Source organism: Phascolarctos cinereus, unplaced genomic scaffold, assembly GCF_003287225.1.
Source record: "Phascolarctos cinereus isolate Bilbo 61053 unplaced genomic scaffold, phaCin_HiC Scaffold_4;HRSCAF=312, whole genome shotgun sequence".
Classification (NCBI taxonomy): Eukaryota; Metazoa; Chordata; class Mammalia; order Diprotodontia; family Phascolarctidae; genus Phascolarctos; species Phascolarctos cinereus.
The window spans coordinates 313,516,439-313,529,096 of NW_027555847.1; positions in this window are offsets into that span (position 1 = coordinate 313,516,439).

The window sequence follows — 12,658 nt, forward strand, 5'->3', positions numbered from 1 at the left end:
GAAGAGGACCAATGACATCATGAGGGTGATGTCTTGACCTGCATGTGTACTGGGTTTGAGTGAGGCAGAGCCGCACAAAGTCATCAGCCTCACTCTTTCCTCCAGAGTCCTCGGAGTCCAGAGGCAACACAAAGATCACGATGACTGGCAGTGGCCCAGGATGCAATGCATGACCTTGGACTTTCTAAATTCAGGTCTTTTTCAGCTCTCAGTCTGTCTGAGGTCACACCCACTCAACGACTAAGGGCTAGGGAAGAATTGAGGAGAAAGATGGCCGGATTTACCATCCCAAAGATATCTTGTCAGCCTGTTCTGCCCTAATGAGTATACTTCAAAGTACAATAAAATTCCTCTTTTATACTCTTGGGGCAGGGTGGAAATGTCACCCACAACTGTAGAGTATATATTAATGGAAATTAGGATAGTAAATTAGGCTATTCCTTATCATTGAATAACAACAGAGAGGCAATGTAATATAGTGAACTCAGAGCTGACTTCAGACACAGGAAGGCCTGGGTTCAAGTCCTGGGCTCTGACACATGCTGCCAGATAACATACTGACCTTGGGCAAGTCATTTAACTTCTCATTTCTTCAGGCAATTCTCAGACTATAAATTACAGAGCAGGCACCAATCTGCATTGGCACAGGGAGTTTCCGCAATGGGAGATCCCTGTGCCAATGAAAGCACCGGAATGGACTTCCTCCTCCCCACTTAAAAAGAAAAAAGTAACATTAGATACTTTCTCTGCTCTTCCCATTTCAGCTTCCTTTTATGTGTCCTCCCCCCCCCATTAAATTTTAAGTTCCTTGAGGTCAGGAGTCATCTTTGCTTTTATTTACATTTTTATCCCTAGCATTTAGCATAGTACCTAATCTTTTTTTTGTTGTTCAGTCACTTTTCAGTCGTGTCTGACTCTCCATGACCCCATTTGGGGTTTTCTTGGCAAAGATACTGGAACGATTTGCCATTTCCATCTCCAGCTCATTTTACAGATGAGGAAACTGAGGCACACACAGCCGTGAATTACCCAGGGTCACACAGCTAGCAAGTGTCTGAGGTCAGAAGATGGATGTTCCTGCCTCCAGGCCCAGTGCTCTATCCGCTGCACCACCTACCTGCCCACCTGGCACATAGTAGGTATTTAATAAATGTTGATCGATTGATTGTATGTGAATTCCAATTTAGTATCTCATCATGGTAGGGAGATGACTATAAATTTTCCAAGACCATGCCCAGGTTCCAGCAGGTCCTACCAATTTGAAAGGGGGCTCCAGGCACAAGTCTGGGGAGGATCTACATATCTGTCATCCAAAGGCTAGGCAAGCTAAGTTTGAGAAGGCTCACTTCACCCAAAGGTATGACCACAGGTGATACATGTTTTTGACCTCAGCAACTCACAGAAGGCTATCTACTAAGGCAGGGAGGGCCTGCAATTTCCCTGGGTGAAAGGAGTAAGCATCGAATGGAAATCATGGATACTTGAAATATTAAAGCATTAATAATAAATTATACTGCAACCACTAAAAAATGGGGCCACTAGAGGTATGCAGACGTCTGAGTTGTCTCAAGAGGCAGGGGATCACAGCTCACTAAGTTATCACAATCGCACAATCTGGGCACTCTTCCAGAGTCAGTGCTACACGTCAACCATTCGCCAGCAGTGTGCGTATCGTGGCCAATCTGAAGGATGGTCGAAGGTGGACCATGTAGAATCTCTCCATAACATTGGAAGCACTCATCACTTTACACAAAGACCTCTATGGAGAGATTGCTGAGAAATCTGTGCAAAAGGAGAGAACTCAATATGTTAGCAAGAAAGGAAAATATAAGGGGTTGGGAAGAGGTATACATTTCTAGGAAATATAAATTTGAAAAATGAAATGAAAGTATTAACTAGACACTGAAAGAGGAGGATGATCTGATTTATCCTGGACCCAACACTGCTTGAGGAACTAGTTTCCAGTTATTTTATTAGCCTTCTGTGTGACTGCTCCCAACACATTTAAAAAAAAAGAGAGAGAGATGAAAGAAACGAGGGCAGCTAGGTGGCACAGTAGGTAGAGTGCCAGGCCTGGAGGAAGGAAGATTCATCTTCCTGAATTCAAATCTGGCCTAACACACTTCCTAGTTATGTGAGCCTGAACAAGTCACTTAACCTTATGTGCCTCAGTTTCTTCATCTGTCAAATGAGCTGGAGAATGAAATGGCAAACCATTCCAAATGGGGTCACAAAGAGTCAGACACGACTAAGACAAATGAGCAACAGGAAGACAGACATTAGCCTTGGTGATATACACAGATCTCACAGAGACCCCAATGCAGAATGGAAATGAGAACTTAAGCCCTTTAATGGGGTACTGCAAATGGTGCTGGATTTTGAGTTTCAGGACCTAGGTTGAAACCTGGCCCTACCATTAGTACCTGTGTAAGTTTGGGCAAATTAGTTGCCTCTCGGGGCCTCAATTTCCTCATCTGTTAATAGAAGGGGCTGTTCTTGGTAACCTGTGAGGTCCTATCCAGCTCTGAATCTATAATCCCGGCTTTTCTGGTCTACTCCTCCACCTGCCTTGCATTTCAATTAGCTATCTAGATTTATGAATACAGTGACAGTTTGTTCTGATATTCTTTCCTCCCCCCTTGCTATCGCCTATTTTGATCCATGTAATATCCAAAGCACAATTCCCTAGAAAACGTAATGGAGATGTTTTGCATTGTTAATGGGCTCCTTGCTGCCGCCAGACCCAATGTCCTCTCCGGCCCTAGCTCGCGTTTACAAGTGCATGTTTTCAAGAGCTTCATCACCAGGTCTCATCTGTACTCTGCCTTTAGCACTATCTGTTCCAAAATAACCCACATCTTCAAAAAGAGCAAGAAGCGAATTATTCATATTCCAGTCACAATGCCATGTTCAAAAAGGAGAGTCATCGGCTGCTCTCAGTACTCTCCACCCTCACTCCCCCCTTTCAGCAATGAGATGGAAAAAACCTGAGTCCCATCCACAATGCAAATTTTTGTAAGCGTTAGGAACCACTCTGCCTTAGAATCCAAACTGGGGAATTGCGGCAGAAGCTCAGTGATGTCTCTGGAGAATATTATTAATTTTCCCCAGAAACCCTCCATGCTCAAATGAAAGTCTAGGCAGCATAATCATTGCACTTTGCTACAAAATCCACTCCATCAACACACCTTCATTTTCAAAGCCGTAGGCATTGATTCATTTCAGTGCCATGTTCTCATCCCATATTTGTGCAGGGATTAAAAAAATAATAACTTCAGTGAAAGCCAGACAGAAATGAGTAATGAATGCCATGCTTGCCTCCCTCCCTACACACACACACACACACACAAACACACTAACTAGAGATATAAAATGTAGAGTGGTTTTTCTTCAGATAATTGTATGTACTTAATGCATTTTTTTTAATAACAGGGAACTTTTTAAGGTAAATCTCATGCTACCATGCATGCTGATTTTGAATATTCAAGTATTTGTCAAAGGCAGTTTTCTTCCTATCTTGGTTCTTTAGAGCCTCTGACAATACATTATTTGACCGCGCATTCTAAAAGCACTTACGGTAATTTTCAATTATATGTATTATTAGTTCCATAATCAGTGAATGTCATAGAAACAGCACAAGGAGGAACTGGGATTTCTGCCAGTCAGAAACTAGCTGCTAATGGATTGGCATTAGGTTTCCAAGCTACATTTAACTTCTCCAGACTATGGAGAGACTGGCCTGGTTCACTTTCGGGTCTCAGTTCCATTAGCTACCAAAGAGTTCCCAGAATGCTGAGTCTGCTTACAGAGGCAGCTGCCAATCCTTTGGTGGAATCTGTACTATCAGCAGCATCCACGATCTTGTCCAAAATGTCCAACACCAAAGCAGAGATCCAACAAATATTCAGTTTAGGCAACAAATATTTATCGAGCATCTGCTCATTTGAAGTCAATTCGCTGCAAAGCATGGAATCACTGCTTGCTTCACTTCCATGACCTGTGATTGCATCAGTGTGGGAATGCTCTCCGCAGACACAAATTTCAACTCCTCTAAGATTCAGTGGAAGGATGTTGAGAGTTGCTGGAGTCACAAAGTTTATCACCCTAGGTCAGATCTACAGCAAAACATGTGGTTTGCTGGTCTTTGGACAAGAACGATGGGATGGTATATCTAAAGCTAGAAAGTCATCAAGTCCAAATCCTTTATTTTACAGATGAGAAAAATAAAGCCCAAGGAGGTTGTGACTTCCCCAAGGTCACACAAGAAGTGTCAGAGGCAGGGACAGCTAGGTGGCATGGTGGATAGAGCACTGGCCCTGGAGTCAGGAGGACCTGAGTTCAAATTTGACCTCGGACACATGATACTCACTAGCTGTGTGACTCTGGGAAAGTCACTTAACCCCAATTGCCTCACCAAAAAAACAAAAGCCAACAACAAACAAACAAGAAACAGGAGGCAGAATTCGAACCTGTCTCCTCTGAGTCCAGCATCAGCATTCTTTCCCCCTTGTACCAGTTTTCCTAGCATGGTAGAACTGCCAGACCTCATGCTTTCTGGCATTTGTTGTTGCTGTTGGGTTTTCTTTGCAAAGATGCTGGAGTGATTTGCCCTTTCCTTCTCTATCTCATTAGGCAGATGAGGAAACTAAAGCAAACAGGGTTAAGTGACTTGCCCAGGGCCACACAGCTAGTAAGTGTCTGAGGCCAGATTTGAACTTCCTGACTCCAGACCCAGCACTCTATGCACTGTGTCACCCGGCAGCCCTAGTGTTTCCCTGGCTTAGCTGTCAAGAGCTGTTACACTATGACCTAAAATCATAGTAGGTCTTTACTGAAGGCACTAGATGCTTAGGAATAAAAATAGGTACAATCCCTGCCTTGAGAAAGTTTAAAATCTAGTTGGTAAAATGAGACGTACACAAATGACTGTAGTACAAAGGTTATATTATTAAAGACTGAGGCAAGTGCTGTAAGAAAGGTGTAAACAAGGTACTACGAGGCACTCCATGAGAGTCATTCTAGCCGGGGGAGGGAAGAGGTTTCTGGGAATAGGCCACCCTAGAGCTGAGCCTTGAAGGATGGGTAGAATTTTAACAGGCAGAAACTCAGAGAGAATAGCCAAGGCCTGATGAAGACATGGCTGCTGGCATCTCTCCTTCCCAGCCTAATCTACTCCTCCCACTGATTGGGAAGGATGGACCTTTGGAACTTTGTTTCTCATGCAGAAATCTAGACAGTGGTGAGCTCCAGAGCTGACGGTTAAATTTTCAGTGTGAGCATTTACACCTTGGAATTCGGCAAACACCACAAATCAGAGCTTGATTTATTGTCTTGTCGATTGCCTAGACTTTTAAAAATGATGGAGAAAACGTTAATATACAGATTAAACTTTCGAGTGCGTCATTTGTACTTTTTTTTTTTGGAGCGACAATTACTAAACATTTACCAGCACACTCCTGAATCTAGGAATAGACTAGCCTGAAGTTATTTCTCCCCAAATGATGGGCCTCCAGGGCTCAACTCCCCAGGCACAAACCACAATTCTCTCTAGCCTTCAGAAGGATGCACAGATCACTGAGGCTCTACCCAGGAGTCCCGCTCTCTGAGGTACACAGAAAACAATACACATCTGGCCTGGACCAGTCAGAGCTGACCCTGGTAAAGGTCAGGATGCATATAAGTGACAAGAATGGAAATGAGGGAGCTTTGCTGGAGAAGGGTTCACCAATAGACCAGATCTTACAAACACTTACTTTCAATAAACTCACCTATGCGTCAATGCTTTTTTTTTTCCTTTTCTTTTTGGGTGTGGGGTGGGGAGAGCAATCAGGGTTAAGTGACTTGCCCAGGGTCACACAGCTAGTAAGTGTCTGAGGCTGGATTTAAATTCAGTTCTTCCTGACTCCAGAGTCGGTGCTGTATCGACTTCACCACCTAGCTGCTCCAGCTTCAAAGCCTTCAAGACAATATGCAAGTGGGTAAGGTTTCTTCCCTGGCTCTGACAGATAGATATCTGTCATGAGAGGTATAATCACTACCCTGACCATAACAACCCTCAGCAGCAATACCTGGACTGAGTGGGTCATTTGTCTTCTTGTGACACGTGGGTACTTAACCATCTAATAGGTATTCCATGTCAATCCCACAACCAGTAGTTTGATTCAAAACTGGGTCAGTGCCATGGCTACTGTCAGTGAATAAACAGCATAGAGATGAAAAAACCAACAAACAAGATGTGCTTAGGAAAGACCGTGTACTCCAGTTTGGCTGTCACAATTGGTGTAGAGTGTGAAAAAGAAAAGAAAACTTGGGCCCAAATCATGGAGAAATGTTCACTTCTGTAGGTGATTGGAAGCCAGCTGAGATTTTTGAATACAAGAATGATGTCCACAGAGCTGAATATTAGGAAAGTTCATCTGGATTTGGGCTGAGACTAGAAGTGGAGATTATAGTGAAAAAGTTACTAAAAAGATCCAGATGAAAGTTAATGAGAGGGCAGCTAGGTGGTGCCATGGATAGAGCATCCTAAAACATCCCTCTGCTATGGTGGCCCTCTTCTCCCATCAGTGAATTCCTCCTGGGTCCTCCATTTTAAGGAGGGGTCAATGCCTGCCAACCTTCATCCATCTCCTGGCTATGCTTGTGAATTTCTAGACTTCAACACCATGACCTCGTGCCAAATACTTTCACCCACACATTCTGCTTTCCAGCTCCCTTTTGTGTTATCTTCCCCCATTACGTTACAAGCTCTTGAGGGCAGGAAATATGTTTCTTTTTGCCCATATTTGTATCCTCAGTACTTAGCACGGTGCCCCCAACATAATAAGTGCTTAACAAATACTTCTTGCCTTCCTGCCTATCAGGACTTGGACTCAAGAGGTCTGAGCCACAGTGGGCTATGCTGATTGAGTGCCCCCACTAAGATCAGCATCAATATGGCAATGTCCCCAAAGCCCAGGATGGAGATAGAGCAAATCAAGTTGTCATGTCAACCAATAGTAAGATTGGGCCAGTGAGTAGCCCCTGCACTTCTAGACAGGAAAAAATAGGGAGATCCAGTCAAGAAAGAATGAAAGAGAAAGAAAGAAAGAAAGAAAGAAAGAAAGAAAGAAAGAAAGAAAGAAAGAAAGAAAGAAAGAAAGAAAGAAAGAAAGAAAGAAAGAAAGAAAGTAAGAAAGAGAAAAGGAAAAGAAAGAAAGAGAGAAAAGGAAAAGAAAGAAAAAAAAAGAAAAGAAAGGGGGGGGGAAGAAGCAATAAAGAACTGACAAAGAGCTGTAGGGGGAGATCCCGGGCAGTTCAGACACACAGAAACCAAGAAAAGAGCTCTTAAGGAGAAGCTAGTCAGTAGGGTCAACATCTACAGAGATGTCAAGGAAGATGCTTGAGAAAAGGCTGTAGTGATTAAACGACCATGTGTGACCTTTGGAGAGAGCAGTTTCAGTAGAATAATGGGGATGGAAACTACATTGCAGAGGACTGAAGAGTGGATTGTGGTGAGAAACAGGAGGGATCATAAGGAGACTACACTTTTCAAGCCAAATAGTGGAAAGGAGTAAAAATGGCATAGTTGCTCACTGAGTATTGTCTAGGTTAAAGAATGCAGGCAGAAGGGAAGCAGGCAACATAAGGAGAGATACTGAAGATATGAGAAATATATGGAGTAATTGATGGCACAAGAACCCAGAGGAAATAGAATGGATGGGATCAAGGGCACACAAGTTCAGCATTGGGAAATCAAAAGATTACTTCATTCTCTGAGAGAGGAGAGAAAAAAAAGATGACTGCAGATAAAAAGACTTACTGGTTTCTCACAAGGACTTCATTGGATAACAAACTTCATATGTTCCATTAGGTTTCAATTTTGTTGCTTTTATTTTTTTGTCTTAAGCATTTTCTCTAATTCTTCAGATCTATTCTAATTCATTAAGAACAGTTCCTATTTCAAGACAATAAACTGCATCATCAATTTTAATGGCATGGGTTTGCTGCTAATGTTGAAAACAGCAAAAACGTTTCTGAAAGGGTTGAATCAGAAGGTCTTTGAGGTCCCTTCCAGCTCTAAATCTTATGCTCCTAGAATCTCTCTAAATGAGTTTTGTCACCCTGAGCTGACAGAAGGAGGGCTGGCCCTCTCAAGCACTGTCCTCTTTCATAGAATTCCAAATGCTTTCTAAGTATCATCTGCAAGTTTCACATTGAAACCTTGTTCTTCATCTCCAGCCCTTCACAATCCCACGCTATAGCATTTCTATGAAGCAAAATCCCAGAGAGGGACCTAGAGATTTCTCAGTAGAGTGTAGCACATCATTTATACAAATGGTAGCATCAATTAAATACTCTGGAATCCATCCGAACCATAGAAGCTCTATTCATGATAACTTCTGGATGCCTTTAAAAGCCCAGGCAGCTTTTGTCAGAGCAGGGAAGCAGGCAGATGTTCTGAGAGTAAAGGAAGGGGGTAGGACAAGAAAGTCCCGGCAAGGCTAGAGTGGAAAGGGGAAATCTGAAAGTGACTGGATCAGCTATTTGTGCTTCTCCCACACTCTCTGAGTGTGTCTGGGTCTAGAGAGGAATGACTCCATTGTTCACGGCTGAGGGAGGGAAGAAGGCCAGTCTTTGCAAAGATTCTTGCCTCATTTCCTAGTGATTTGTAGCAAGAACAGCAGGGGCTAACACTGGATCCCATCCAGTCTCAGGACTTCCTTACCATGCAGCAGCAGCCAAGTTTCACAGGCTAGTTACAAAATTCATACAGCAGAAGGATCATCCAACGACTTAAAGCAAGACGAGCATATTGAAAAATACAGGCAGTAATTGAGTTTTCACTTGCTAGGAGGCCTTGGCAAATGCTTAGAGAATTCATCCTGGGCCAATCCTGAACCACTCCTACCAAACAAATTCTGGTGAGTCAGACTGACAGCCAGGCCATGGGACTCTGTCATAGCTTTATCCTACAGGTGGCCTGGCCTGACTGTCAGGTCTCATTTTGGCCATCTGTTTTAGATAGTGGAATTCAAACTAATTGTCCCAATTTTATTTTATGCTTTGACTATAGTCCTTAATATGCATTTTCTCAATCACACAATGTTGTGAGGTGGGGTGGGCAGTGAGAAGGGGGCAGGAGGAGGAGTCAGTGGGCAGGAGCTAAGCCAGCAAAATACAGTCTATGATTTTTTTTCCCCTTTTTGTTGTTAAATCCATTTTCAGTTGTGTCCAACTCTTCCCATTCCCATTTGGGGTTTTCTTGGCAAAACTTTAGTATCTTTGCCAAGAAAACCCCAAATGGGGATGGAAAGAGCTGGACACAACTGAAAATGACTTAACAACAAAAATGAACTCTCTGGACAGAAGGTATTACACTAGTTCAGATTATTATTATTTAAAGTGTTCTCTGTAAATGTCATTAATCGTCACATAATATATCATCTGATTCTTTGTGACTCCATTTTTAGGTGGTTTTTTTTGGCAAAACTACTGGAGCATTTTGACATTTCCTTTTCCAGATGAAGAAACTGAGGCAAACAGGGTTAAGTGACTTGCCCAGGGTCACACAGCTCGTATGTGTCTGAGGCTGAATTTGAACTCAGAAAGATGAGTCTTCCTGACTCAGGGCCCAATGCTGTCTCTACTGCACCATCTAGGCTGTCCTTCTCCTTGCTCACTCTCTAAATATTGCTTCCCTGCCCATTCTCCTGAACTCTCCAAAGACCATTGCTGGAAAGTATTCCTATGCTTTGGTTGATCAAGGAGTTCACATAGTATGAATCCATTTTCTTCTTGGAAAAACTCTCAACTGCCTTTACATTTAGCCTGTTGTTTCATTCTCAATTGCTTTAGCTTCCAAGGTTACCAAAGCAATTTTCAGGGCAGAGCCAGTGGGAGTGTTATTAAATGCTTTAATTATCTGTTGCACTTTAAAGACCTACTGAGTGAACTTGGCTTAATGGGATGGATGGTATCAACATCTAAGTTTCTTTGAAGTGGAGGAGGGGATGGAGGTGGCAAAGGGATGTCTTTAAAAGCCATGTACAAATTCCACAGTTTCTATTTCCGAGTTATTATGTTCCTTTTCTTTTTCTTTTTCTTTTTTTTAGGCAATCAGGGATAAGTGCTTTGTCCAGGGTCGTACAGCTAATAAGCATCTGAAGCCACATTTGAATTCAGGTCCTCCCGACTCCTGGGCCGGTGCTCTATCCACTACACTATCTCTCTACCCCTTAGAACCTCTTTGAAATAAAAAAGAAATTATAAGGAATAAAAGGAAGAGGAAGGGCATTCACTTCTTTAGAAATGTTCTCAAACATAACAACACTAAGATGTCTATTGTTCAAATGTATTTCCTACAAGATCACACAAGTCATTGACCTCTTGTGGATCCAGTTTCAAACCAGGCAGAAGATGCTTAAAGGAAATCAGAGGGTGATGAGACCCTCTAGGAATCTCAATCCTACCCCTGACATTTATTACCTATATCACCTTTAGCAGGTCACTTAACATCCCTGGCCTCAGTTTTCTCATCTATAAAAAGACAAGGTAAACAGTAAGAAAAGTCTGGCATATATTCAGAGTACCTTAAATGGTGTTTTCCCACATGGAGAGGCTGTGGAGCCTGCTTCCCAGCAAAGTCATGATGGCATGCAATGGGAGTGCCCTGGAGACAGACATATTGGAACATGTGTAGACATTCTGTCATTGGCTCTAGCTGGTTAACCATGTGGTGAACAGGCGGCTCTTTGATTTGCTGTGGAGGCATTTGAAGAGGCCTGAGTCTTTTCCTCCTCCTCCTCCTCCTCCTCCTCCTAATAATAATAATAATAATAATAATAATAACATTAATAAATGTGAAATTTCCCAAATGAATTCCCATCTCATCTCATCCCCTTCCCATCCTGCATTCTCTGGGAACTGCTAGAAACACAGCCTACACCACCTTAGGTTAAACTAGTAACAAGTAAGGACTGTTGATAATCTTGGGTCATTTGAATAACCCCTTACTCTTGCCTGGAGCAAATGTGGGAATGGTAAGCATGATTTATTAGCTCCTGAAGAGTAGAATGCATTCTTTTGGGCAGAACTCACATATCCCAGATGTCAGAGGGAGAAATAACATCAAGATTTGTATTCAACTCAACTGAACCTGGGGTTTAGGATGAAGTATGGTGGGAAACTCTACTCCTGGACGAGTAGCTGTGTGTTTAGAGATTGTCTGTAACAGAGAACACAAGGGAATAGCCCCAGTAAGAGAAAGTACCAGATTTGGTAGTGCACCGTTAAGGCTATAATGCACTGTATAATGCACCTCTACCCACTACCAAATGTGAACATTGGAGGTTTTTTTCTTCAAAAAAAAAAGACTGTTGGATGAGGAGAGGAGAGGAGAGGAGAGGAGAGGAGAGGAGAGGAGAGGAGAGGAGAGGAGAGGAGAGAGAGGAGGAGAGGAGAGGAGAGGAGAGGAGAGGAGAGGAGAGGAGAGGAGAGGAGAGGAGAGGAGAGGAGAGGAGGGAAAGGGAGAGAGAGAGAGAGAGAGAGAGAGAGAGAGAGAGAGAGAGAGAGAGAGAGAGAGAGAGAGAGAGAGAGAGAGAGAGAGAAAGAGAGAGAAAACCTGGGAGCTACCTGCTAGGGGCAACCAAGAATACTGGAAGAATCAAAAAGTCGGTCAATAAATAAGCATTAAGTGCCTTCTACACATCAGGGATCAGGGTTAAGCACTGGGGATATGAGGATAGGCAAAAGATAGTCCTGCTTTCAAGGAGGTCACAATCCAAAGGGAGTGAGAACATGCAAATAACTGTACAAACAAGCCTATACAGGATAAAGGCAGAGACATTCGAATTAAGGGAGATTGGAAAAGACTTCCCTGTAGAAGGTGGGATTTTAGCTGGCACTTTAAAGAAACCCGGAAGCAGAGATGAGGAGAGAGAACATTCTCTCTGCTGAGACGGGAAGACTACATTATGAGAGGAACCCTATATCCAAGACTGGGAATTGAAATGGATCCTTGGGGTAGGGGGCACTCTTTGGAGGATTAAAATTTGCTTTCCTCTTTATTTCAATAATACATCCTTCCTTTGGTAATTCTGGGAAATGTATACCTTCAAGTAGTGTTGAGGTCTCAATATACTGTAAAACAGTACCCCAGGTTTCCTGAGTGAAGGTATTGGAACAAAGAGAAGGGAGAAAATCCCCCAAAGTATTCCCAGGCCCTTACACGCAAGAGCTGCATATACTTTCTGGGTCAACAAGACTTTGACAATAGACTTTTAAATCCTGAGGACTTTATGGCAGAGCCCTGCCTTTACCTCTTTGCTATTAGCACATTATTTATGTCCAGGACCAAGTTTAAATTAGGCAGAATTTTCCTATTTTAGATTTCAGGTTCAGTGTATAGTGATTCAATACCAGTAGCTAGGGCTGTTAGTTGTAAAAGTCACACTACTAGCTCATTCATTCAACAAACGTTCTATAAACATCCATTTAGCATTTATTAAGTCTACTATGTGCCAGCACTGTGCTAGGCACTAGAAGTTCCCTGGGAAAACACCAAAGCTGAATGCCACAGTGTTCCTTTCTTCTCTGTCTTTCACTTCCATTAACTTTTACCAGACATAATGATAATTTAAAAAATAATAACTAGCATCTATATAATAATTTCATGTTT